The 27,167-nt window shown below is 41.0% G+C and overlaps 1 protein-coding gene and 1 long non-coding RNA gene across 10 annotated transcripts in view; one reads left to right on the top strand and one right to left on the bottom strand.

The window, feature by feature from the left end:
• The window catches only part of GNB1 (G protein subunit beta 1), a 37,300-nt gene extending 14,498 nt beyond the window's left edge, over positions 1–22,802 (bottom strand). The window contains exons 1-3 of one of the 7 annotated variants that reach the window (XM_033079811.2): positions 22,319–22,615; positions 5,134–5,196; positions 3,731–3,782 (exon numbers count right to left, since the gene is read on the bottom strand). The gene's annotated coding sequence lies outside the window, so the exon portion shown is untranslated. The other 6 variants (XM_033079812.2, XM_033079810.2, XM_033079814.2 and 3 more) reach the window with 6 other exon arrangements.
• On the top strand, positions 21,954–25,541 carry LOC117006980. 3 transcript variants are annotated; one of them, XR_004420057.1, is made up of 3 exons: positions 21,954–22,010; positions 23,738–23,832; positions 25,391–25,541. It is a non-coding gene; the product is annotated as an uncharacterized LOC117006980 (long non-coding RNA). The 3 variants fall into 3 exon arrangements; XR_004420058.1 differs by lacking the exon at positions 21,954–22,010 and adding an exon at positions 22,912–23,208; XR_004420056.1 differs by lacking the exon at positions 21,954–22,010 and adding an exon at positions 22,912–23,598.
• Positions 25,542–27,167: the final 1,626 nt, after the last annotated feature.

Raw genomic sequence — 27,167 nt, 5'->3', positions numbered from 1 at the left:
GACAAACTTTGTGGGTATCTGGCAGGATCTGAGCATGTCTGCAGCTCCTGGGCACTTCACACACCTGGTGAAACACCAATGCACTGCTCTTGTCACAAAGGAGTTAATTCAAGAATAAACTGCAATTTTTCAGATTCTTCTGCTCCTTCATATCCAGCTCTGCCATTCTCTGAGTTAATAAATGAGACCATTTCCTACTAGGCAGACACTGACCACTCCAGACAAAGAATTTAGAGATGTTATCATTCCCATTTCAGAGTAAGAAATTCCAAAACTTTTGTGTTCTGCCCAAAGTCACAGCAATTCTCTGATGAGACTGCAATAAAGACTCAGGACACCAAGAATTCCAGCTACAGGTCCAAGGAACTACTGAAGATTTTACATGCAGCTTTATTTAAAAATACAATAGGAGGAATAATCTCACATCAGTCAGAGCAGATATGTTCTCCTTAAAATAGCAGCCATTTATTTCTGCAGCATTTGTGCACTATGAGAATTCTCCTGCATTTAAATGAAATGAAGCTTTTTTTACATGGAACAGGGAGAGGCCTAAGGAGATGAACCCTTATCCTAGGGAAAAATTCATATTAAGAAAATTCATTTTCTTGTATCCATCTAAGTTGCCATCTTGAATACAAATCCCAACTTAGCCCCTGTGCATTCCAAGCAACCCCAAACTCTGAACTGCCTTTCTGCCACCATCCATAGGAATTGTTTAAAGCACATTTCCACATTCTCTTTGTGCTCTTTGTTGTTTCGACATCAACAGGAAGTGCTAATTCCTGCCAACACGACTCAACTCCCTCACTCAGGAAATGACAACCCTACAGCAGCCAAGGGCATTAAAATATAGGAGTTCTCTGAAGGAAACTGTAAAATTTATGGGACAAACAGCAAATCAGCTTGGCTGCTCCACTATTTTTTATACATGTTTTAGACAATTGAATTTATGGTAGAAATATGAGATTTGTGGGAGGAAAAAAGGGTTCCAGCTTCCCATGTCCTCTTTAGCTATTCTGTAAATCAGAGCTTACCAGGCTTGCATTAAAAAAATGTAACTTTAAAAGACTAAGGACATCAGGTAAGATCATAAGAACCTATGGGGGAAATGCTTTTATCTATTCTCACTCTGATACATGGGAAATTTTATACAGATTTATTTCTATTACAGACATGGATCATATATTGAAGTGAGTATCATAAAATAGGTTTTTATTTCCTGGCATGCTCTAAAGGCATTTAACCCTTTTACAGGAAGGTTTCTAGAAGAATCTGTAAGCTTGATGCAGATGATGAAAGAAGTTACTGCATTTCCAAAGCAAGCAAACCTCAAGGAAAAAAGTCACTCAAGCTCCACACCCCTTTTTCCCAAATTATCCCCAGAGCTGTGCAGAAATAGGAAGGAACCAAACTCCTGCTTACCTCACCTTGTGTGGAATATGGGAGTGTGTCCCTGAAGGCAGCTCCTCAGCAATAACAAATTCACTTTCCCCAACTCCCTCCAGACCTCCCCAAGGGCTGAAGTGCTTAAGTGTCTCTGCTCTAAGCTTATTTCCCCCTAATCCTGTTGACCAGTGCACCTTGTGGGTAATTCTCCTGCTGCTGGATAACAATCTGTGCACTTCAGTATTCCCCACTCCTCCAGATGACCCAAGGTGCTCATGGCAGAGTCACTTTGTTCCTGTTTCCCACACAGCAAAACCAACTGACTCTGCCTGATTTGTTACTTTGCACATAGGACAAAACCTCACAATTCAGCTGTGTCAAAAGGATTTATCACTTCATTTATGTCAAAGGAACAGCTCAGGGTTTGCTTTTCTCTAGCATGAGCTCTATTCCTGTGTAACAGGAGAATTATGTGTGTCCAACAGCTTTGCACTGCATTTTTAAACTGCAGGAAGCTTTACAGAACCTCCATGTGCTTCCTGCAAATGGAGATACACTCAGGATCCCAGTGGACTAATTCTTATTTAAAGAATAAGAATTATTCACTCACTGCTCAGAAAACAGTGGCAGAAAAACTCAAAGGTTGAGGAAGAACTCAAATTCTCATTTCATTGTAACAACTGCAGTGTCCTTTCCACAGCTCAAACTGTTTATCCAATTAAATCCAGTTACTGAAACCAAGGTATCATTAACACCCTCACATTCCTTTGGAGCCTGATGCTTGAGAGCTGAACACAACTCATTCAAACACAGATTCCTCTGTTAAATATTATTCCTCTCTGAAATTCCTCTGCTGGTAACAGCAATGAAGAATTGTGTTCTTCATACTAAGAATTTAGAATTCTTTATTTAATTTTCTTACACCATTCCTATTAAAAAAAAAGGTGGAGTCTTCCACTCTCTCCCTGTCCTGAGAATCATCTTTACAGATTAAAAGAAAAAACCCCACATTTGAAATCACAGCTATCATTAAGTCAAATATTTAGAATTTCTATCCTTTGCTGGTCAAACTTTGCTTGCCACAAGGTATTTTTAGCAGACATTACTACTACCAAAACCTAACACAATCCCACCCATCTGTGGATGCAAAGCCTGGTAACACAGAGGGTTTAGAGCTAAATTGTTCATATTTTACTCAAGCACAATAACTTTCTAAGGAGGTTTAGCAAATCCCTTTTCTCTCATGAACAAGCTGCCTGACATTTATTCCCTCAACCTCTTTCCTGTCAATACCCATTTCTCCAACATGGATGAAAAGCAAAATATTTGCAAAAACAGAGGCCAAACCTGCCAGCCCTAAGAAGGAGCTGCCAGCAGACAGTCCCAGAGCAGGTCATCTGATTAAATGAAGCTGTGCTAATCTAGCAGATACCACAAATCCTATTAGCAACATGCACAGCAGCTTGGACATTTCCACAATGACAAAGGAATTATCCTCAGCTCACTGTTGGTTACAGTGAGCTCACGTCACACTGCCTTTGAAAAGCTGAGGGGTCTTTTTGTTTTCAGGAGCAGAGATGCATTTCTTGGTTTTTTCTTTTATTCAGAAATTGCTTGTGGAACAAATCTGAGGTGTTCTCTGTCATTTATATAAATTAAAATTGAAGAAAAAAATTCAGGGTCCCTCTGGATGCAGAGGGAGACAAAGGCAGAGGAATAAATCTTGCTGCCTGCCTTCTGAAAAAACAGGTAAATAATTGAAAGTATCAGATTTAACTCAGTAAATACTTGGCCAATTAGCAATGTTCCTCACAGAAATTCAAGTTAATCTGGAAGGTAATGAAGATTTTACTGCTCCAAGAACAATAGTAATAATTACAATTACACAGAATATAAACTCTGAAACTTTTAGGTTGTGTTTAAATAACACTGACACGTTGAAAAGAACATTCTGACAAGAGCCACTTTGCTCAAAAGAAATTTGGCCTTCTTTTGTCAAACATGGTGGAGAAGTAATTTTTCATTCATGAGAGAATGACTATTCTCATCATTTTATTTATTACAGTTCCCTGCCCCACTGAGATGAAACAGCTTCATCTGTGGTCTCCCTCTGCTTTGCCAGCTCCCTCTCTGACAGAGGCAGGCACTAACATCTATTATTTAGCAGGTTTCCTGGCCATTTGAAAATCCTTCCTGTTGACACAAGAATACACATGCTAAAGGAGAAAACAGCTACTTCAGGCTTGCACAGATTAACAGTCAAAAATCTGAATTAACTTCTTGTTAAAAATAGGATGTTTCTCAAGGACTAGGAAAAAAAATCATCTTTTTTTTCTCTACTTACATTTTCTCTCACTACAGTAGAAAGCCAACTTCTGCTGTCAAACATGTAAATTCTGGAAAGAAAAAAAAAAAGACACCAGAACCACAATTAATGCAATCATCACAAAAGAGCACCAATTTCTCAACAAATTAACAGAAATTCAACTATTCTCCAAGTGCAGACTATTTCTGTTAGCTAACTTCACCAGCTGCCTGTCTTCAGGAAGAAATGGGCACAGTTTTATAAACTGTAACACAACCAAAGGACAGGCTCATGTCATGAAGCTCATTTTGAATTTTTCCCAAAAACCTCTTGCAATCCTGAGATCATTCTCCTGCCCCAGTGACAGAGAAGTCCATGCTATTAGAGAATTCAGGATTAGAAGAAAATTCAGTCTCACTCACACAATTTTCACTGCACTACAAAGTGCCACCCCTCCCCAAAATCAGCATTTTCAACACACTGGAATTATTTCTGCTCAATGCTGTCCCTGAGCTACATTTGCCTGCTAAGCACAGTTAAATATCATGCCATCTATTTTATCAGAAGTTACATAAACCTCCTACTAACGAGCTCAAGTGAGAGCACACCACTCCCCTAGCAGAGTTACAACTTCAAATCACAAATGAAAGCAGAAAGTACAAAAAGAATTGACACATCCAGTAACTCACACACTCAGTCTGGACAAACTGCCTTTGCAGCAAGGGGGAAAATAGAAGAATTTTGCATCAGTTTTTTTTCCCCTGGCAGCACAAAGCAATATTTTAGTTCACCCCAAGCACTTCTACACCTGGATGTGGTTGTGTCACACACCAGGGCTGGGGGTGATGCCTGGGGACCCCTCAGTGTTCAGAGTCAGGACAGGGGAGAGGATTTTGAGCACAAAGCAAAACGACCTTAAATCAGAAAGCCAGCCTAAAACTCCACACACTTCCAACTGAAATCTCACATAAAATGAGTGTTTCTGATTTTCCAGTTCACCACTAGCTGGAGAATTTACAACCCACTTCAGTGTCTGGTATGGAGGTTAAGCTACTTAGGATATGGATCATCCTCACCCAAGCTCATTTATAGATAAACATTTTAATGCTGTGATTATGAAACTCTCACGGTGTAAGCAGTTTTGTTGGTTACTGCCACAACAACACATTTTGGGACATGAACAGTAACTCACACTCAGAGGCTGAACTCCACCCCCCAGACACAAAAACATGACATGACCATTTCCAGTTCTGAAAACAGAGCAACTCCAGTCAACTTTCAGAAGTCTTGACAGGAAAAAAAAGAAAAAAATCTGTCCCCACTACAGAGATAATGAAATCTAATGAAATTCTGAAAGAATTACCTGAAATGTAAACAAGTAAATTTATGCTGGCACACTAACAGCACACAGAATACACAACAGCAAAGGCCAAAACACACACCATTATTGTCCTGTGCTGCACCCTCATTAATGCAGGAGAGGTGTTGCAGATTTCATCTGCCCTCTGCAAAAAAAGAAAAACAAAAACAAAACAAAAAAAAAGCCACTTTTAACCAGCCTGAAAGAGGAGGAAGGAAGCATAACAGCAAACTTTTCCACAGAAGTTGAGTTTATTTTTCAAAGGGTTAAGTTCCTACTTGAGGATGCTGAAAGCATCGCAGAACGCAGTCCTGGCAACGGAGATATTTTCAATTCTACCTTAAAGATGGAGCTCATTTAAGGACAAAAGCAGACAAGCTACTCATGAAAAAAAGATCTGCATTGCCACAAGCTTCCATTTTTAGCTAAAATGTAGCCTGGTAAAAGCAACATGAAAATTAGAGGCCAGTTCATTCCCTGCACCGCAGCACTGGCTCAGCAAAGAGTTCCTGTGAGGAGCTGCCCTGACAGCCCTGCTGAGCCCAGAGCTGCAGGTCCTTGACACCAAAAACTGGGCTTGCAAAAACAGCAGAGAACAAAAAGTTCCACAGAACACTCCAAGCATGGTTCAAGTGGTTAAACCATCACACCAGAGCAGCTGGAAGAGAGCCAGCCCCACACAGGGCTGGTGTTCCCAGTGTCCCCACATGCCCACTGCTCCAAGGGCAGGACAGCACAGCCTTTTGGGATAAAAAAGAATAAAGTGGCTCCAAATGTCAAAAGTGTCATCATTTCTGGGTAAAGCTTTCCCTCACTGACTGCTGCCAGCCCATTATCCTTTATTCTTTATGGGTATACTGAAGTTACCCTGAGCTGACAACTCAGCCTAAAAATTTATCTCAACTCCAGCATATTCCAGGATCAAGATTTCTGCAGAAGACACCACAACTTTTTTCATGAGGCTGGGGAAAGCAGAGAAGAAATGAAAGAAAAAGGACTTAGAAGAGTGTGGAAAGCATTTTGAAATATTTTAACATCAAAACAAAGCAGCTTCCTAAGCAGATTAAACTCACTCACTGTACCCTCTCCAAAGCCATTCCAGCACAAACACATTTTTCTCTTGACCTATGGATTCAGAGAGACTTCAAACTGAAATATTCTGGGTGTTAATTCCAACCTCCTCAAGACTGCTTTACACACACTGACCAGATGCCAAGGCTGTATCTGAATTGCTGCAAAGGCATTTTAGGATTTAATTCACGCACAATGATGTGGGGCCAGGCTCAGAGGATCTGGCTCAAACCCTGGATGAGATTTGCCCAGGATTCCCAGCAGTTTTCACATGGAGATGTGTTCAGTGGGAGATGTCATCATCAAAAACTGATTTTCATGACCATTACACCACGTGAATCTTAAAAATGTCCTGCATAACACATCCTCCTGCAAGAGTGCCACATAGGGTTGTTTCATTCAAGGCACCCAACTAAAATAACTTCATTGGAGGTGAAAGAAAAAACCAAAAAAACCCTCAAACCATCTAAAACCCTACTAGCATATCTCAGTATCACTATTAAAACAAAGCAGTAATTTCAAGTGCTGCTCTGCACCCCTGTGAAGAGCACCCCAGAGCCAGCAGGGATGGCTGGATGGAGGCAGGCAGTTCCTAATTTAGCCTGCAGATGCTCTTGTTCAGGTACCAACATCATCAGCACTGTAATATATCACCTATGAGGCAGAGATAATGGCTGTGCAACCAGCAATTGCAGGTTAGTTTATTAAAATCATTTCTTACAGTCTGCACAGCTGATTATTATCACACAACAGTAGCTGCATGCCCAAGAGATTACACCACCTTGCCAAATCACTGCCAGCATCATGAAATTCCAATGTGCCACCAGGCAACAGTAATTAAGTCTCAAATTCAAACTTTTAGGATTGTTCTGTATACAAAAACCTCCCCAACAAAGCCCATCCTCAGTTTAATGCCTTGGTCCCATCAACTTCCAGTGCTCCAGCAGACAGCTGGAAGCTAAATGATGTTTTGGGATCTGCATGGGCCCCTCCTACAGTTAATTCCAGCTCAGAATTTCCTTGAGCTTGAGTCCAGAAAGCAAAGTCTTTGCTGTCCCCTCCTCCAAGAGCAGTTTTGAATTACAACCTAGAGAAGTATAAATTAGTAATTACAAACTCACAAATCTAAATACTCTGGAGCAAAAGGACACAACTCCTCCTTTATTCAGTGTCCTTTCTGGGAACCATCTCCCACATCTGTCATTTCAGAGCACACAAACTTTGAAAAGCAAGCAGTACCTTCCCAACAGGTTTGCCAAAGAGCTCACCCTGCTAGGGACAAGAGGAGATTGTAGAACTCCTTCCAAAACTTCCTGAAAGCATTTGTGTCGTGCAAGGCCAGCACAGCTGAATGTTTCTGTGGGAGGTATTGGCTGCTTCTTGTGCTGAAGAATTGCCAAGTTCCCAGCTGAAGCTGAGCTGTGCTCACTAGACATTTTTCCATATATTAGTGGGAAGTACACACAAAACAAGCAACAGGTCCATCAGTGTTAATGCTCATCTTGCAGCAGCCACATTGGCTGGAGAGCTCACAAATTTCCATTCTCAATACAGTGTGTGAGTAAAATGATAATTGCACAAGCTAAAAATAGCTGCAACTCAACAACCTGATTTCATCAGTGCTTCACTATTACCTACAGCTCAATAAGGACAGGCAGGTTCCATTTCTAGAGTCACTGATGTTGATTTTTAGAGCTTTTGTGTGTTTTGTTTCAAGTAGAATTCTAGAAATGCTTTCCTCCTGAAGAAACTTGTGCACGTTTTCTACTCAGTTCGATGGATCTATACAAGACCACATCAGGAATAAAAAATATTCTCCTGGCTGCACAGAACACAGGAAAATTGCTGGCTAAAGAATAAAGGTCAGTTCCAGGGTCCTTGTAAAGGTCTGGCCACCTTCCTTCACCTGTAACCTCATTGACACAGATCAGCACATCCAACAGGAAAAACCAGGTAGAACAGACCTGCATGGCCCAGCCTCCAACCAGCCAACGTGGCCTTCCACCAAACTGCCATCCACTGCTTCAGTCTGCCACTTCAGACTCCAAACCCCCAGAAAAATAACAAGAAATCCAGAACAAACCCATCCACTGCTACTGTTTAGAAAAAAAAATAAGCTTTTATTTCAAAAAATTAAAGAAACAAAATATTAACAAATCTAGAAACCTTGAAAGACCTTGCAAAACCCAAATTCAGCAAGGCTCTTTCACATTCAAAGTCCCAAATTGGAACCACTGTCTCAGAGGAACAGTGCATTTTTGTCTCCTCCAAAACTGCTCCAGAATATGAATAATTCACCATAAAAGTTAAACTTCCATGTTCAAATTCCTCAATATGCCAGAGGTTGTTACCACACAGAAACACAACACCTACTGAAAGTCACCAAAATGCTCATCATGCATAATCCATCAGCTCTTGCATGCCTCCATTTTCCAAGGAGTCATCCCTCCCTCTGTTTATACAGTAATTTCATGATTATAAGCCACATGTTACCATACAGAGTGTGATCAAAGGTGTCTGTTCTGTCACCATCTGTTGAGGGTGGGGCAGTGATCCTGATCTCTGTGGGAGATATTCTGCTAATGGGCCATCCATTGAAACCAGCTGGGGCAGTGTTCTTTATTTCCAAAGGAGATATCTCCTGTTCATGGCCATGTTTTATAAACCAGGCAGGGCATTGTTCTTTATCTTCTCACAACCCATCCTTCCTCCAGCCAGTCATTTTCTGCTCATGGCCATTGAGTCCCACTGTGGCACTGATAAAATTACTGCATCCCATTGGGAGTTGCTCCAGCCAGGGGGAAGAGCCCAACATTTCTTACCAAGATAAAAACAGAGGGTTTGGGACACTAAGGGAGCCCCTTTCTCCACTGGACTCCAGAGGGAAACGGGATTGCTCCACATCCCCACTGGAGCTCCGGAGGGAAACTGCACCTTGTACAGGAGCACTGCTCCAGCTGAGCCACATCTGTCACTGCAGGAGGATGCAGCCACCATGGGATGGGACTGCTGCCAACACCCTGCCTGACTGACGGGTGTCAGGTTGTACTCTGACTGTGTCAGAGTTTGGAGTTTGTTCTTTGTAGTGCTGTATTTCTATTTTAATTTCCCTAGTAAAGAACTGTTATTCCTATTCCCATATCTCTGCCTGAGAGCCCCTTGATTTCAAAATGATAATAATTTGGAGGGAGGGGGTTTACATTCTCCATTTCAAAGAGAAGCTCCTGCCTTTCTCAGCACACACCTGTCCTCCAAACTAAAACAGCAACTTTTCCTTCTTTGTCCATATTTAAGCCACACCTGATTATAAGCCGCACTTTGGGTTCAGACCAAAATTTTAGTTAAAATGGTGCGGCTTGTAATCGTGAAATGACAGTACTTGAAAATCAACCTTTTGGATAATTTACCACATTCTCAAAATAGCAGCCTCAACAAGCAGACAACAAAGCAAAGATCATGGCAGGACACATGACTGCAGTACCCAGGTCTGCTGTGAAGTGGGCTGTGTCTCCTCCTGCCACCACCATACAAAATCCTGCTGTTTTCATGGCAGACACAATCCCATGTTGCCAAAATACTCACATTTCCTGATGCTAATCCCATGACCTACATTTCAAAAAAGAATCATACTGATGTAATATTTAAGCATAAAAAATCTGGACTGTAACAGGTCATTTCATTAATCCTTTCTAAATGCATCTGGAAGCCATGTGCATTATTTAAAAAAAACCCCACAACTCAATATTCTATGTAGAGCAGAGAATTTCTGTAAAAAACTAAAAAGAACTGATATTACAAGTTTAACAGATGCCTAAAGCCAAATGCTTAAAATAACACTTTTTAAAAAGAAGGGTCTTAAGAGAGCTTTGAAGTAGTTCATGACTATTAATAACTCTTGGTACTTCAGTGAGCCAAGCCCAAACATTTCCTAACTACATCTTTTCTCTCTTCCTCTCAAAGAAATTCCCATTTAAGAGCATTTTTACACTTCCTGATAAGAAGCAGGCATGGAAAGTTAACTTATTTTAAGAACAAATATTACTGGTATTTAGTGTAAGTTTTCAACAAAGTTGTATTTATTAAATCACAATAAGCCAATATTGCAGGTTTTATTCTAATTTATTTCTATGCAGTTAATACTTCTGAAGAGCAAGAGTTTATAGATAACCTCATCAATTTTATCCAACTAGTCAGTAATGTTTTTGACTTCTTTCCTGATATTATCATTTAAAAAGAATGGAAAAAAAATCCCAAAACCAGAGTAACTAAAAACTTAGAATCTGCTTATGCATAAATTTCTAGCTGCATTTATCTAAAGAAGTCACTGAAAATTGTCACTTCCTGAAGTATCCCCTTATCCAAACCCAAGCAATTTTGCTGTCACACACTACGAGACATCTCCCTTCAGCCTGACAAACAAAACACAGGCAGCACTGAAGGAGGATTCATTACTATTAATTAACCAACAGAGAAATGACTAAGCATTTATTACTAGATGTTTCTACCTGCAGAGCCTGGAAGTAACTGAACTGTTGTTTCTGACTTCTGTTCATTGCTTCCTTCAACTCTTTTATCATGAACCTCCACTTTTTATGGATATTTTCACTTCATTTGCAAAGCCACCAGGATCTGTGTTTACCTAAGCAGGGCACCACAGGAATATTGCAGTGTTGTTTTAATAATTAATAATTAAAGTAAGACTGCAATGTTCCTGTGATATTACCAAGTAATGGCCTGGTATCAGGATATTATCTTTTGATAAAATGTGTGATCTCTCATGTCTATCAGCTGAATCTGTAGGTTTGGGTAGTTCACAATCCAAGTTATACAGGAAACATTTTCTCCTGGAAGTCAGAAATGGAAGCACACAGCTGTGGAAGTTCACAGAACCATTACACAGCAAATGAAAACACTTTACATGCTTAAATTCATAAACTTGTTTCTTTTTAATGGAAGTCAATTAAAACCATGTTTGTCCAGGTATCAAAACAAGTTTTTAATCCATGCTTTAAGAACATGCTTATAGTAAATTGCAATCCTATTAAGAAACTTAATTCTTGAGAATTCCCATTAAGTATCCAAATATTGTCTTTTAAAAGTCACTTCTGGGTAAGCCAATTTTCAAACAGTCTTCAGTTCATTTTCTGTGATTTAAAAACGCTCAGAAGCCCTCACAAAGATTGATGGATTTCTCTCTCAGGATGATGTTCTGCTCAAGCTCTCCCCCAAATATTTCCCAGTAGGTGCTGAGGAGAGCCCAGAGTGTGACTGGATCACTCTGCACTGAATTCCCAGGCAAATAAATGAATGGGGAGATGGAAAACCTGGCAGAGACACCTCCTGTTACCAAAATCCTGAAGATTACAATGAAATCCATCAAGTGGATCAGCTGCCCTGTCAGGGATTAAAGTGTAAGAGAACAAGTAGGTTCCAAAAGGCTGGATGGGATTTCTCTCAGCTCTGCTTGCTGAAACATCTGTCTTGGAATGATCTTCACCTTGTTAAAAATCATGTGCTGGTTCAGATATTGCCATCACAGTGACATCAGCAGGTACATTAAGATCTTCACTACAATATTTATTACATTAGAGGAGGAAATGGGCTATGTGATCACTTATTTACAACACAAAAAAAACCCCCAGAAACAAAAATAGCAGAACAGACATGAAAAATACTAAGACAAAAAATAAATCAGTAAGACTCTGTGCCTGCATAAGCACAGAAAATCAGCAGAAATCCCCATTATTGTATTTTGTATTTCCATAAATTTTAGCTCTTGCTATTTTATCAACAGGAGCTGAATCATCCATTTTGTTCTACATATGCCAGCCAATAAAGAGTCAACTGAGTCAAAGGAGAATCAACTGCTTCCTGTCTACACCCTTTGAAAAAATACAACCAACTTCCAGAAAGCCACACTTAGCAACCCTACTTCTGACATCCTTAAAAGTAAAACCACTGAAAAACAAGGAGGAAGAGCAAATCAAATTGGGACATCTCTGCTCTTGATCTAAGGGAGATTTACAGATCTGAAGTGATCTTTCATGGCCAACTTTGCTTGTGAAAAGCATTTCCCTGATCTGAGCAGCAGGCACTGCTGAGCAGCTCACATGCTGCCATGTCTCACTGCACCAAGGCCCTCAGAACACTAATGAGAAACACTAATGAGAAACACATTGTGTTTCCAGTCCATATTCTAGCAAATCTCAATTGTGCTTCTCCATACGGATCAAGGGTTGCACCCAAAATGCCTTTCACTGTCAGGATCAAATCCTCAGAGAGCACTTCAGAAATCAGGGATTCTTCTTCCTGCTCTGCTTTACAACTCAGAGAAAGCAAGCAAGCTTTTAGTGTATTAAGCTTTTATAAAATAAAAATAATAATAATAATAAAAATGCAACAGAAGCAACAAAAGTAAGCCCCTCTTGAAGGCAGGCTGGACGTGAGTTGATAACTACCTTCTCACCACAGCTGCTGTCACATCTGCCCCAACAAAAATAGGGGAGTTAAGACATTGGAACAAACCATCTGCTCCTTTGTGCCTCTGCTACACAGACTGTACAAAGCCTCAGAGATCAGCTAAAAGCAAAATATTCATTCCTTACAACCGTGTAAAAGATCTTTATCCGAGCCCCAGCTAAAAAACAGAATACATTTAATTCACTGAAATAGGAATTTAGTGTTCAAACAGCACAGTGATCTTCAGTAAGAGATTAACAGAGCCCTGTTAGAGTAAGTTTAGCTATGCCATGAAAAACAGCTGCTCTCCAGCATCACTCTGAAGATAAGAATCATTTCAGTGAGCCTTAAAAAAATCAACAAAATACATTAGATGCATATAGCAGATATGAGATACTCACCAGAGATTAAAATATGGAATTTCTCTCATCTTTTCACCCAAAACAGATTAATACTTTGTTCTCTAGCCCCAAAATCAACATGCCCCATCTTTAATCAATGTGCAGCATTGAGTAGCTCATTGATTTCTCCCAATTGCTGTTTTGATATGTACTGTTTGTACAAAATAAGGTACAGAAGAACAAGAAAAGCAAGGCTGAGCCTGAACAGTCGAGTAACACAGGAGACCTTGAATCCATTAGACTGAGAGAGAAGTGGTGCCTGGGAACACACAAGGCAACAATGCTCAGTGCTGATAGGAGAGCACAGCCCAGGGCCAGGATCACAGCACAAAGGTACAGCAGGAAATACTCAGCTTTCACCCTTGGACATTCCTCTTCCCAAAAGATCTGCATTAACTCTCTGAAAATTTCTGGCATTAATCTTTTAAGTATCAGTTGCATTCCTGGAGATGGTATCTATCTTGCTAGGTGATCAAAATATAGAGGAATCATGATAAATAGAAAAAAAAAAAAAAAAGTAACACCAGTGAATTTACTGAGAAAAACCAAAACTGAAAACATCAGAAGACAGTCCCACTTACTTTATGGAAAAAAAATACCTGGAAAGTGGTGCCAAACCAGCAGGCAGGTAAGGCTGGATGAGCCCTGGAGCTCCTGAGGGAGCTCTGACCCTGTAGCCTCAGCACAGCCCCTCTGGATGAGCACTGGGTGCCTGTTTGGGGCTGCTGAATGTTCCCAGCTGTAACTGCTGTGCCCAGAGCAATGTCTGCACAGGATCCCCCACCCCAGAGCAGCCATGAGCAACTCCAGGATAATCCACAGCACTTCCTCAAATGCTGAACTTCAGAACTTCCTGAAATGCTGACACTTCATCTACTGTCCATGCTCAGAAGAAGAAGGGAAGAATTTAAGTCAAATCAACCAATTTGACTTCACTGTTCCAAGTGTTTATATTTGAGTTTCCCCACACAGAAAAACCCACTTCCCCAACATCTCAGGCATCTACTGAAGACCCTGCTACTTTGTCAAGATTTAAATTTGTTAAATGGCCCCTGCTCAGTCCTGTTTTCAGGGAGGAAAGGAACATTTCAGCATTTTCAGCAAGGAACTTGCACAGTGAGTTTTCAGGCAGAGGCCAGATAACATCTGACAGCTGCAGTGAAATGCAGGACTTGGTAACCTGCAGCACAATTAAACTGCCACGAGCATCAAGAGCCCGTTCCTGATCTTTGTACAGACACCACCTTTGTTACACAGACAGCAGCCTATCTTCACAGTCCTGCCACTTCACAGAGAACCTGCAGCAGCAATATCAAACATATGTTCCAACAAAGACAGCTCCTTAATTAGCACAGTATCAGCTTATTTCAGGCACCAAAGGTTTCAGCAGACTATCACATCTACTTTGTTTTTCTAGACAAATGGAGAAAATTACCACACCAGCCTCCCAACACGTTTGTTAGGCTATCTGAAAAACAACAAAACTGCCCAGAGTTTTGGGAGCCAAAATGATAAAATGCAAGAGGGGCATAAAGATTTTTTCTCAGCATTTTGATGCAGGCCTAAACCTGCTCTGTTTAGCTCTGTTACATCTGTTCCATTCACCAGAAACAAAATGTAGCAAGTTTTGTACTATACTCTTTACTTTTAATATATTTTAGATACTGAAACCTAAGTTGACTTTTTAATTTTGAGATTCAAGCGTTGCTACATTCAACACATACCTTGAACCACTTGGTGTTAACCAACATGTATCAAGTTAAACAGGACAGAACCTCACACGTATGACTAAACCAGATTTTCTGCACATGTTTCACCACAAAGATCTTACTAAAAAATATCAGTATTTCACACATTTCAAGCTAAGAAATAAGTTCAGAGATTTCTGATCAGTGATGTGAACAGAGTGATCATTTCTGCCTGGCCTTACAAATTTTACCACTGAAGATAACCAAGCATTGACAAAAAAGTCACATTTATGTGATCCTTGGAGCTTTGAGCCACCTCCCATCCCTCATCTGTTTTGGTAAATCCCTCAAACACAAAACTCCAAACAGTTGGACTGAATACAGTGTGTTTTGTGTGATGTAAGAGATTTAATTTCTCCAGTTCCAGAAGAAAGTCACGTTTCCCACAGATTATAGAAGGGCAAAAACACCCCAAGCTTGCAGGGCACATCTGGACAGGACATGTGATCAACAGAACATCTGTAAGCTCAACATCCTGCCCAGTCAGCCCCAGGAAAAGAAATCTGGGAAAACATCCCATGTTAGCACAGATGTGCCAGTCAGAAAGTCCTTGCAGTGAGGAACTCCCCATTAATACTGGGATGTGTATTTCTGTATCCATGGAATTCAACTCCAATTTTGAGGAGCACAATTAAAGATTCTTCTGTCACATCAGTGCTGGAAATTTCAACGTTTCACAAAAATAAAACAAAACCCACTCAGCTTGTCAAATAACTTCATGGGTTTGCAAGTAATTTTAGATAACCTCTATTTATTGACAGATTTTTAGCAAATCCTGAAATGGCAGGATAAACACAAAGCACATGTGCCTGAGAAGACTTTTAAGATGGTTCCCTGCATCTAACCCAGCAAAAAAGGCAGAAATGCAGTAAGGAAATCGAGATGTACAGAATGAACAGTTCAGCAGAAACTCTTTTTCTTTAAGAAAGAAAATAACTGGCATCAGCTGCTGTAATTAAGGTTACTGTAACAGAAGACAAAACAAGGAACAGAAGACAAGGCATCCCTTTCCTGTCAGTGAAGGCCAACACCCACAGCTGCCTGTCTCAAAGTCATACAGAAAGCCTTGACATTTCTTCTTTATTCCCTCATCCCCAGCACAGTTTGATTTTGTAAAGAGGATGAACCAAATCAGCACTGATATCTGAACTGATAAAATATTCCTTAAACCTACTTTCATACACAGCATGCAGGAGTTTGGATGGAGCTCTGAGTTTTCAGAGAGAATTATTTTGGTTTTACTTTTTTTTTTCCTTTCCCTTTGCTGGGGGAAAAAAAGAACAAGCTTAAAATAGTGACAAAAATCTATACATAGCTTTGAATATAGGACCACGTTACATAAAGCTACAAAAAATTATCTAATCTATCTAATTACAGATAATTAATATTTTCTTTTTTTGGGGAGTGCTGGCAGGCATTACTGCAGTTTTCAAGAAGACATCAAAAATATTCTCATCTGAAAAAAACATGATAAACATAACTGGCATGAAATTGTAGGCAAACCTTCTTCAGATCAAGGTAGGAACACACAGAAAAAATATTTAACTATACACAATTCAATTAATCCTTATAACATCTAGAATGTTTTCTCTTCTAAACAGAGAACCTTTAGAAATTGCAGTGATTTGACAAGCTGATATTCTACCTCCTCAAATTAATATACTCATTTTTAATGAAGCAGTTTCAGGCAAACTACTTACAGAAATGAATTACATTTCCCATTAAAATGGCAACTAGATTTTTAATCAGCCTCCTTCCCTTCACTGTGTTACATGCTACTAATTTTTCCCTCATCAAGTTCTAAATACAATCTATGAAAATAAATCCAAGATTTAACCTATCTTTACCACCTTCAATTACAGAGCAACCTTACAGCTTTGTCTCCTTTAAGCTCCCTCAGATCACCTTCCTCAGGTCTTCAGCCTCATTTTCACTTATCCATTCCAAAAGAGACACAGCACAGGGAAGATAAAATTTTAACCCTTCAGTCCCATCAAATGCAGAAATAACTGCAGGTCTTCCCTTCATGATAAAAAAAACTTGTTTTCAACAATTCTTAATTACCAGGGAATATCTGACAGAGGGAAAATATCCATTAACCCAAAGCCAGGTCTTCAAAATGTCTGCAACACCTTCCAAAGGACTCCAACTTTAAACCTGCTGGAGTTAATTTATCAAATTTTAACAAGACTTAAATCCAGCAATATCTCAACATTTGCTTTTGAACTGCTTTCTCAAGCCTTTATTCCTGTGTCCACCCCAAAAATCAATGTCTAACACCTGGATATATCCTTATTTTCTGTCACTTCAGGCCAGAACTGAAAATGCTGGAGAAAATTTAGAAGCTATTATTTCCATGGCTCCTTACAAATTACACTTCCATCCCCAGGAAGGCTTTTTTTTTTTTTTTGCCTAACACATAAAAAAATTCCCATGTAGGCATCTAATTCCAGCACCCCCACTAAAAGGGAGAGTAAGATATACATAGCAAGCGACACCACATCTTGGCTGCTTCCAGATGGCACCCAAGAATATTGTCATTACTCCCTAGCTGGGTTCAAGACAGAAAATTCCTGCATTTCTAAGAATATACTGGGCAAGGCAAACATCACCCCCCTGCAACCAGTTCACTCAAACCCTCCAGACAGGCAGAAATATTCCACTGTATTTCAACAGACTAACAAATCATAATATAGTCTACACCACTCCAGTAAATGCAGTGGGTAAGTATTAATGCATTTATACATTAATTCATTTGTATTTAATACAAATGAATATTCTTACAAGACATTAATTGCAAAGAACTCATTTTAGAAGGCCAGCTGTTAAAAAAAAGGGTCCAAGAAAATCTGATTTTTATGCTCACAAAATTATTTTTAAGTGTGGATTTCTATTCCAAGGCCAACCATCTCCTCTCTACTCAGAAATCTTCTACTATTTTACTAAAAATGCAATATTCTGTCTCAAAACCTATCTTGGAGTGTCCATATTTTTGTACTAGGAAGCCTTTCACAGTAATTTAGGTTGATTATTTTGGCATCTCAAGTAAAGGTACTGCTCATAGCCAGCTCAGAGCTTTTAAAAACCTCTTAATGTTCTGCTCAACTACCAGTTGGCTCAAGTATCTATGGATTCTGCATACATTTCTGTTTGGTGAAAAACAAATCCACACTCACAAAATCCCCAGCACACTGGACACCCTGTGAAGAAATAATAAATTGAGGCACTATGTTAAATAGAAACATAGGGGCTTGGGGGTATTTTTGTTTTTTATCATGACCTTGGCTAATACTAGTTCCAACTTTATCAGTGGGGAGAAAAAAAACATTTTGAATGGAGTATGTATTCTTTTCATTTTCAGTCTGCACTTGAAGCAACCAAGAGACTCCCTTCAAAAAATGCCCACTTTATCTTCAGTCACATGTTTAAGAAACATTTCATTAATGCAAGCAAGCTGCTTTCAAGGTTATTTTTTTTTTTTGGCCACATAACCAGTAAAATCCTGTAGAAAAAAAAAAAGACCCCATCTAAAACTCTGCCATGACCAGAGGCATTAAAGACTCCAAGGCCAACTCACCTAAGGGTAATTCAACAACTGGAATGCCAAATTTCCCATTCCCCACTGCTCATAGGAAAGCAGCGCTGAATGCAATTGCTGAGACAATACGGTGTACCATATGGCTAAAACTGGATATTAAAATTGAGAATATCAATTACCAATCCACTAATGCTGAGAGCCAAAATCCATGGACAGTAAGAATTTAATCCAATTCAGTGCCTAGAACATGAGCTGAGCCCTGCGTGGAGGAGACAAATCTACCGCTGCTTTCACAGAGCGCAAACAACTCCCATTTTTTATTTCTTATTTTTTATTGCAGTAACTACAAAACCAGCTGAACCCAACACTTGCTTAACATCCCCAACCACAGCTCCAGGCCTGGTAGGAATCTACAAAAACAACAAAAGTTTCAGATGAATTGGCATCTGGTTTCACAGGGATTGAGAAATCATAACTAAGTTACTATTTAAGAAGAAGCAGTTTAGTTGTTTTCCACATGACCAAATCGAAGCCTCCAAAGCACCAGGAAGTTACACAGAGCAGCCAACATCTTGCTTCATTTCAGGAAAAGGCATCCTACAAACACAATATATATTTCTACTATAATTAAAGAGCCTTGAAATCGCATTAGTTGAAGGGTTTTCTTAGTTTAAGTTTAATGGTTCAAGTTTTAAAATTTTTAACAGCTGTGGAGTGTTTCTGCTGGGATGATATTAACAATAATGCTACACAAAATTCTATCCACTCCCTGGTTATACAGAACTTCATTGATTACTTACACAAGAATTCTCATTAAGTCTAAATACAGCATCCCCACATTTCCATGAGGCACCGAGGTGATTTAAAAAACTGTTCTGCTAAGATTTCCTGTGGAATTTTAATTTACCATGTTGTCAAAGATTTCATGCTAGGATGCCTGCTACGTACTGACTTAGCAGCTGCAAGGACTCAACAAGGATAAATGTAATTTATCTTACCCAAAACAGAATCTCACTTCACTCTGCTCCTTTCTGATCCTGTACTAAAAGGCCAAAGTGGTAGCAACAAAAAAAAATTGCACAGGTAATTTCAGGTTTAACAGGACATTAACATCAAATGGAACTAACACTTTATTGGACAGTATTCTTAAGTTAAAAAAAAATGTTCTTAAAACACAAGAGAAGTGAAAATGCATTCAGCTAATTTTAGCTTTTTTTAATTAAAAAAAAAAATAACAGTACTGCAAGGCTCAACTGAAAATCAGCTCTGCTGCTTCCCAGCTTCCTTCTGCATGAGCTACAGCTGGGTTACTACAATAAACTAACAAACAACTGATTATACATTAAGTAATAGATAAACAGTACTAAAATGTTTGATATTATCAAAGGTTTGGAGGTCACTTGAATACAGGAGACATAACAAGCATTTCTTATTTTCCTTGCTGGGAAGTATATTGTTTTAAGCCTGAGTCCAGTATATCAAATATTAACCAAGCTATTTTATTTAGGCTACCTAAGTTAAGGAGTTTGGCACTATAGTGAAATATCACAGGAGTTACAAACCAAAAGTCCATTTTTCTTAAAAGCTACTAAAAACCACACATAAAAGGCTTTAGAAATTCGTGATGTCGTTTTGAAGCAGACTACTCAGACACAGAGCTGCTTTAACATCCCCCAAGCCTTTCTTATTCCTGCCCATTAAAAGAACAGTTATCCAGAGGATGGCAGTAATTCTGGGTCAGCAGCAGTCTTCAACCCTCCACGAATTGGGAGTGTTGTGAAGCAGACAGGAGACTCTTTTGTGTCACAAAGACACCTGTGTGCACAGGCTCTGATCTGATGGTTACCTGGCCAGCAGAGCCCCACGGCCCAGCAGCCTTTGTACAGCCGTGCTCTACATTTAAAAACTGGCTTTTAGCAACAGGCTTAATAAAAGGCAGCAACGTTTTGGTGGTGTTAAGCAGACGCTGCAAGGTAAAAAACGAAAATTGTGTCACCCCTTTATTCATTTGAGAGCCTATGTGAGCATTTCAATAAAACTATTTACTCCTCCCACCTAGTTCCTATCTCACAAAAATTTAAAAAAAAACCAAAAACCCCACAGATTCTCGCAGCAATCTTCCAAATACTCCTCCTACCCCCACCCCAGAAGAGAAGAAAGCAAAGAGAACGAGAAAGTAAATCTAAAACACAATTACGAAATAAGATCTAGTTTGGCAAAGCTGGGGTGAGGAGGAGTTGAAAAATGAGAGCTGCCTTGCTGCAAACGCCATCTTGTTGCAGCTACTGGGCCCAGGCACAGAGAGATCCATTCATTCACAGCAAAAAGAAAATCAAACAGACACCCTGGCTAATCTGCAGCCACCAAAACAACTACACTATTATCACCCCTTCTCCTTCTCCTCTCCACAAGCACACAAGGGAGAGGAATAAACTCTGATCGAGCACATTTAGGGAGGGATTGAGGTATTAACAGATCATCTTCGTTTCCTCACACGTATTTCACATACACATCGACAGCATTTTGTCTTGATTCACATCCTCGTGTCCAGATCAGCTTAAAATATGGGATAAATCTCTCACGATTAGGTGCAGATATCCTACAGCAGCAAAACGTTTAATTTTTCAGTCTTAAATCACCTCTCCAAGTTGAGCCAACTATTCTCAAAAGCTGTTTCAATAATCACTTAAGCCTTGCATTTACAGTTCTTTCCTCCTATTTCCTCCTCTGGAGACAATACATAATAACGTGGCAGTCGGCACATCCTAGAAAGGATGCCTGGTTTTAAAACGAGTCCCAGCCATGACTTTGTTAGAGAATAATGAAATATCACATTCGTTAAAATTTCAGTTCATCTCCAGGAATGATAAATTGACATCTTACAACAACCTCTACATCATTCTGATTTTCTTCTGGACAAGATTTTTTTGTTAATAAAACGCCTTATCTCTTTCATATTTACATGCAAGGCTTTACACATCTTCGTTCCCTACAAAGCTGTAGGATTAAAAATCCTACACGTTCAACATCCCTTGCACAGACTAAAAAAAAAATAATAATAACGCTGAAATCCTTTCGATAAAAAGCTGGGAATTGAAGCAATATTTTAAACAGCATTTCCAAGGAGAAAAAAAAAAAAAACAACTCCATCTTTCTATTGTAGCAAACACCCTCCATGATCTTCGTTATCGCTGCTACGGGCACACAAAAATATGCAGCACCGTAATACATGGGGGGAAAAAAAAATATGCGGTTTGAATCCATCCTGGGTTCCGGTTCTAACGAGAACAAAACCTTCCCTACCCCTCCCTCGCCCAGCACACCCAGCATGAGCCCCATCTGCGAGCCCTCGGCTGGCTGGGGGTGCTGGAAGCAGCCTTACCCTGTTTGTCTCACCCCCGGCTCCTCTTAATCAGTTTTCCACCATTACAGCAGCCACACCATTGCTTTTTTTTTTTTTTTTTCCTCCTCCTTCCCTTGAATCTCTCTCCAAATATTCCCTCTGCCGGCTGGATCGCTGGGGAAAGTCGCCTTTTGTGGCTTAAGACGAGACCCCAAAACCGTCTAGCAGGGACCACTACAGCGTAATTATAATTAAAAATGGAACCCCGCAAGATCCGAGGTCTCCTCCCTTTTCGCCTGGAAGCCTTCGAGAGGGAATCAGTCCCACCCCCACCTTTTTCCCCTCCTCCTCCAGCTACAAACACACTTCTTTTTTAGGGGAAGCTGGAGCCCCGAGGAGGTGGGAAGCGCGGGGGAGGGGGGCTATTTCCAACCCCGCCATGCCGAGGGTCGCCGAGAACGGGGGCGACGAGGAGGCGGCGGCCCGGGGGGGCCCCCGGTGCGGCGGCGGAAGGGGAGGACAGCGGAGGGAAGGAGAGGGAAAGGAGAAGTGCGGCAGGAGGAGGAAGCGCGGGGGAGGGGAAGGAGCGGGGCTGAGGGGGAGCCGAGGGAAGATGGCCCCGGGGTGGGGCCGGCCGGGGCTCGGCGGGCGGGAAACGCGTTCTGAGGGACCCCCCCCCGGCCTCCCCGCACCCCTCACACGGTTACCTGCCCTCCCGGCCGCTGCTCATGAACCGGGCCGGTCCGTCCGCCGCCCGCGGTCCTGCCCGCGTCCCGCCGGCCTGGGGAGGGAAGGGGGGCGGAGGAGGAGGAGGAGGCGGCGGAGGAGGAGCGGGGGAGCCGCCCGCGCTGCGCCCGCCGGGTCCCGGGGAAGAGCAGCAGAGCCGAGCGGGAAGGAGGGATCCGCGGGGGAGGGGGTGTCGCTGGGTCTCGACTCCTCCTCAGCCCGCTCAGCTCCCCGCAGCCATCGGGCAGCGGCAGCCTGGGCGCGGCGAACCTCCCTCCCCTCCTTCCCCTCCTCCCTCCGCCCCGCCCGTGCTGCCCGCCCGGGAAACCCCGGCTCGGCTCCCACCCCGCCCCGGCCCGGCCCGCGCAGCCCCGCCGCCCCTCACCGGAGGCTCCGCCGCCCCGCCCTGGCCCCGCACAGCCGCGGCCGCCGCGAGCCTCACCGGAGGCTCCGCCGCCTCCACCGGGCACCCGCCCAGCGCGGCCGGGAGGGAGGGCGGGCGGTGCGCGCGCCCGCGCGGGCAACGCCCTTCGGCCCCTTACGCTGGCGGCGGGCGCGCGCTTCCCGCCTCCCGCCCGCGCTCCCGCGCGCTCCCTCCCCTCAGCGAACAAAGGGCGAGGGCGGGCGGCGTGAGGGGGGATCGCCGGCCCTGCAGGCCGAAAACAAGTCTGAAAGAACCGGATGGGAACAAAAAGGCACGAAATGGAGCCCACGAACGGTGTTTAAGCTCAGGGCTGGGAGAGGGAGAGCCTCCACGCCACGTTAAACGGGAGCGGGAAAGGCCACAGGCCTTAAAATGCTGCTCGCAAGAGGCTGGCAAACAATAAATGCGTTCGTGTCGTGTGAGGAGAGGCTGCGGGAGCTGGGCCTGGTTAGTCTGGGAAGGGAACGCTGAGGAGGGGTCTCATTAGTGAATAAAAATATCTGCAGGGGGTGCCAGGATGGTGGCAGGCTCCTCAGCGGTGCCCAGGCTCAGCACTGGGTGTGAACTAAAGCACAAGTTCCGCCTCGAAATGAGGAAGAGCTTTCCATGAGGGCGGCAGGGAGGGCATGGAGCCTTTCCTTCCTGGAGCCATCCCAAAACCACCCCGACACAAATTCCTGTTTCATCTGCTCCGGCTGACTCTGCCTTGGACAGGGTGATCTCCAGAGGGCCCTTCCAACCCTCACAAATCCGTGATTCTGTGATCTTCCCCTCAGGATCCTGACAAGTGGCAATTCTGTGCCTTAGAACTTATTTTTTCCAGCTTTGGTTATAAAGGTACTCACACAGCCAAAGTTTCCAGAGCATTCTTTTCATATTTTCCTCACAGCATCCATCACTGCTCTGGAAGGGATGGCATGAAAGAAAAAGCAGAAAAAAAAAAAAAAGCATAAAAATTCCAATTTCTGTCTTGCAGACGGGACCTCATGTAAACCAGGCAGGAGAGATGTTACCAAAATGGAATAATTTCCCACCAGAACTCATATACTGAAACCTAATTAATATTGAGAAGTAAGTAGAGATACAGTATTGCATCACTTTCCCTCCTCTCACAGGTCTAAATCTGGGGGTTTATTCCAATATTTGTTTATACCTTACTAAAAGGTGAGATTGCTTGGCAACCAAAATAGGTTTATAGTAAAACAACCCAGAGCATTATAGCCAATTTTCAATTAAAACTATCCAGCACGAATACACTGTAATAAAATAAACAAAAGACCCCACAAAACACAGCAAACAATAACAAAAAAGATTAAAGAGCCCAATATTTTTTTTCTGCAAACTCTTCCCTCAGTAGATTCTTGCTTCCCTAGAATTTAAACCAAAGTGTTCCTTCTGTCATGTTTTGTGAAGGGAGGTGTGGTTACCTTTAATTAGTAAAAGAACGAGCAGGTTTGCCAATTAAACTGTAGGAAAGTGGATTGGCTATTATTCAGGTTGTTATGAAAAACTATTAGATCCTGGTGTGGTTAAGCCTTTGATTTATAATAATCAAGTGTTTGTTTTTAAATAACTTTTATGATGCACTAAAGCTTTAATTCATCACCTTGAGATTTACAAATAACAAAATAAGAAATTTACTGAAATTAGAATAAATTATTCTTGAAGTACTGTCCCAAGTTGCTAATATTCTTTTCAGGAACCGTGGGGAAATTTCTGTTCCACCCCTGCAATGTGGACAGGAATTATCTTATTAAAATCTGTGGAACCACATTGCATGCAGATGGGGATGTCAATGTTCTTGAGGCTGGAGATTCATCCAGCATCCCCATCTGGAAAATACTGATTAAATCTAAGTGCTTAAGAAACACCACAAGTTTATTAGGTATTTGCAAAGTTGCCTACAGATTTCAAAAGCAGCTATACACAATATTTTGGTCATTAAATCTAAGTGAGATTTATAGTAGGCAAATTGCATGTTGGTTTTGTTTTTAAATTTTAAATTTTTTAGTTAGAGATTGTTTTTGGGCTTAGCAGAGATTAAAATATCCTTTTGGGAATACACCATTTATGTGGAAAAGAATGACCACTTAATACATCAGGCAAAAGAAAGATAATATACATAAAGGATTAAAAAAAAAAAAAGAAGAAAAGTCCTTGTTTTACAAAGGAAATTTCTCAATCTTATGAGATTTTGTGGAAAATTTTCAGCTAGCACTGGATCATACAGGAAAAAAAATCTGTAATGAACAAAAATAACGTTCTGAGATTGATAGCAAATAGTAAATCACATTTGGCTTCTTTGAGGAAATAGCTGCATTGAGATTTTGTTCTTGGAGTAGAACAGTGCAGTTTGAATTAATTATATCAAAAATTACATAATTATGAATGTTATCATTAACTGATGCATGCTTTTATCCCATTGCACATTCATGTCATGCAGATCCTGCTTTTCTTCCTTGTATTTCTCTTAAATGCTTTTACCAGAGGTGCAATTCTAACTGAGCATGGTTTGGGTTTTTTTAAATAAAATGCACATTGAGATCTCGTCCTCTCCTAGGAATCTCTGTGTTTTTCCTTGCATTCTAATTTTTATTTCATGAGAGCTAAAGGGAATTTCTGTCCACAGGTCTGTGCTCTGCCATATCTTCAAATCCCTGGAATTTGGGTAAGGAAAGTGGATCAGTCAGAAGTGTTTCTAGCACATTTACACACAGTGTGCTTTCACCACACCTATTTTTTTGTAAAAATACAGCTGTTGCAATAGTTCCTGTTTCTGATCCAGTGCCAATGATATTTATTTCTGCAGTGAGAAGTTTGATTGATGGACAGTCACACTGGGGAGGGATCCTGAACATTGGAGGTGGTTGGAGAGGTTGTTCCAGGTGGGGTGGGTTTGGTTTGGTTTGTAAATCTCACTGGACAAATCAGTTTTGCATTTTAAAACCTGGCAGAAGAATCCCACATTGCTGTGTGCAACAAGGTCCTTTATTCTGCTGTCCTCATACCTGCTGCACAGGTATAACCTTTATTTTTTAAATTTATTTTCATTTCCAATCTTAATTTTTTACACAGATCCACGAATTGCTGTAGTTTATACTGTTGATTGGATGAATGTGCAAATCACCAGAATTTAGTGGAACTTACCAGATGTGTTTAACTGTTTCTATACACTGCAAAAATATTGTTTACCACTAAAAGTTGAGCTGAAAATACCTGTGAGTACTTGAAGATCTGGTATAGATAATGAATCAAAGCAATTTTAATATTTTTTTTTGTTAGTCCACTTTGAAGTTACAGCTGGGTTAGAGCTACAGAAAACCTCTCTGCAGAAAGGTTGCTCCATAGTTCTCCATTGCAAAATTTCTTGCACCTTTTTCTCAATCAGCTGACATTAACCCCTTTGTAGGGAGCATCCTGAGTTAGGTGAAGCTTTGGGCAGTTTCACTTCTCAAAGTAATTAATTTTTGCATACAAATACCATTGTTATAAGCAAAATGTTACCTGAGGGAAAATACTGCATGGTTCTTGTGGTAAATGAAGATGCTCCTGGTCTCTGAAAGAATAAGTGTCACCAAACAGGTATAAATTATACTTTCTACAGAAGGGTGAAAAATCAGCACCTCTCAAAGCTCCTCAGATGGTATCAAAACACTGCTGAAATTATAAATAATTATGTTTTACCTCCTTTCTTTGCAATCTCAGGTAAGTGTTTTTAACAGACTGACTCAAAACCCCCCCTCATATTCCAGAATGAGCATTTCCCACTCCATAACAGTTTGTGTGCCTCTGGATCCCTTCATGGCTGCAGAGTGCATTCTGTGAGCACTCACGTGATTCTGAATTAGTTTGAAGTTCTCTGTTTGGTCCCTAAAGCAAAGCAGAACTCTCATTTCTCCTGACATTGCACCAAAATTAAAGGAAGCTTGTACAATATCTAAACTTCAGCTGTGCTTCAATCCTGAGTCTATTCAGAACTCTTTTTTTGTTTTTAACTATTGTTTTATTTTTTAAAACCTAATTCAGAGCTGTTCCAACCTGCTGTTATTTGCCACTTCTTTAACAACTGGATGACAATCATCACTGCTACCTTCTGAGGAAGGACCCAGGTAGCAGAATATTCAGATCATTCATTAGAGAAAATAAATAAGTAAAAGCAAATGGAATAGAAATCCTCAGTGGGGCCAGGCAGAGCAAAAAGTAGGAGTAGCTCAGTCTCCTTAGTTACATTCTGCATTCTCACAGTTTCTTTCAGTTTCCCTATTATTATGGAACAAAAGAGTTATTTTAAACACTTCTGAGAACATGGCATAAAATTAGCAAAATTGTGTTAGTCTGCAGAGAATAATTGACAGTGTTTTAAGGTGAGGGGAGCTGGTTCTGAGATCTTTGTGTCAGTTGGGAAA

Source organism: Catharus ustulatus, chromosome 24, assembly GCF_009819885.2.
Source record: "Catharus ustulatus isolate bCatUst1 chromosome 24, bCatUst1.pri.v2, whole genome shotgun sequence".
Classification (NCBI taxonomy): Eukaryota; Metazoa; Chordata; class Aves; order Passeriformes; family Turdidae; genus Catharus; species Catharus ustulatus.
Note: the sequence above shows the minus strand (reverse complement) of the source record. Positions and strands in the feature narration are given on the sequence as shown.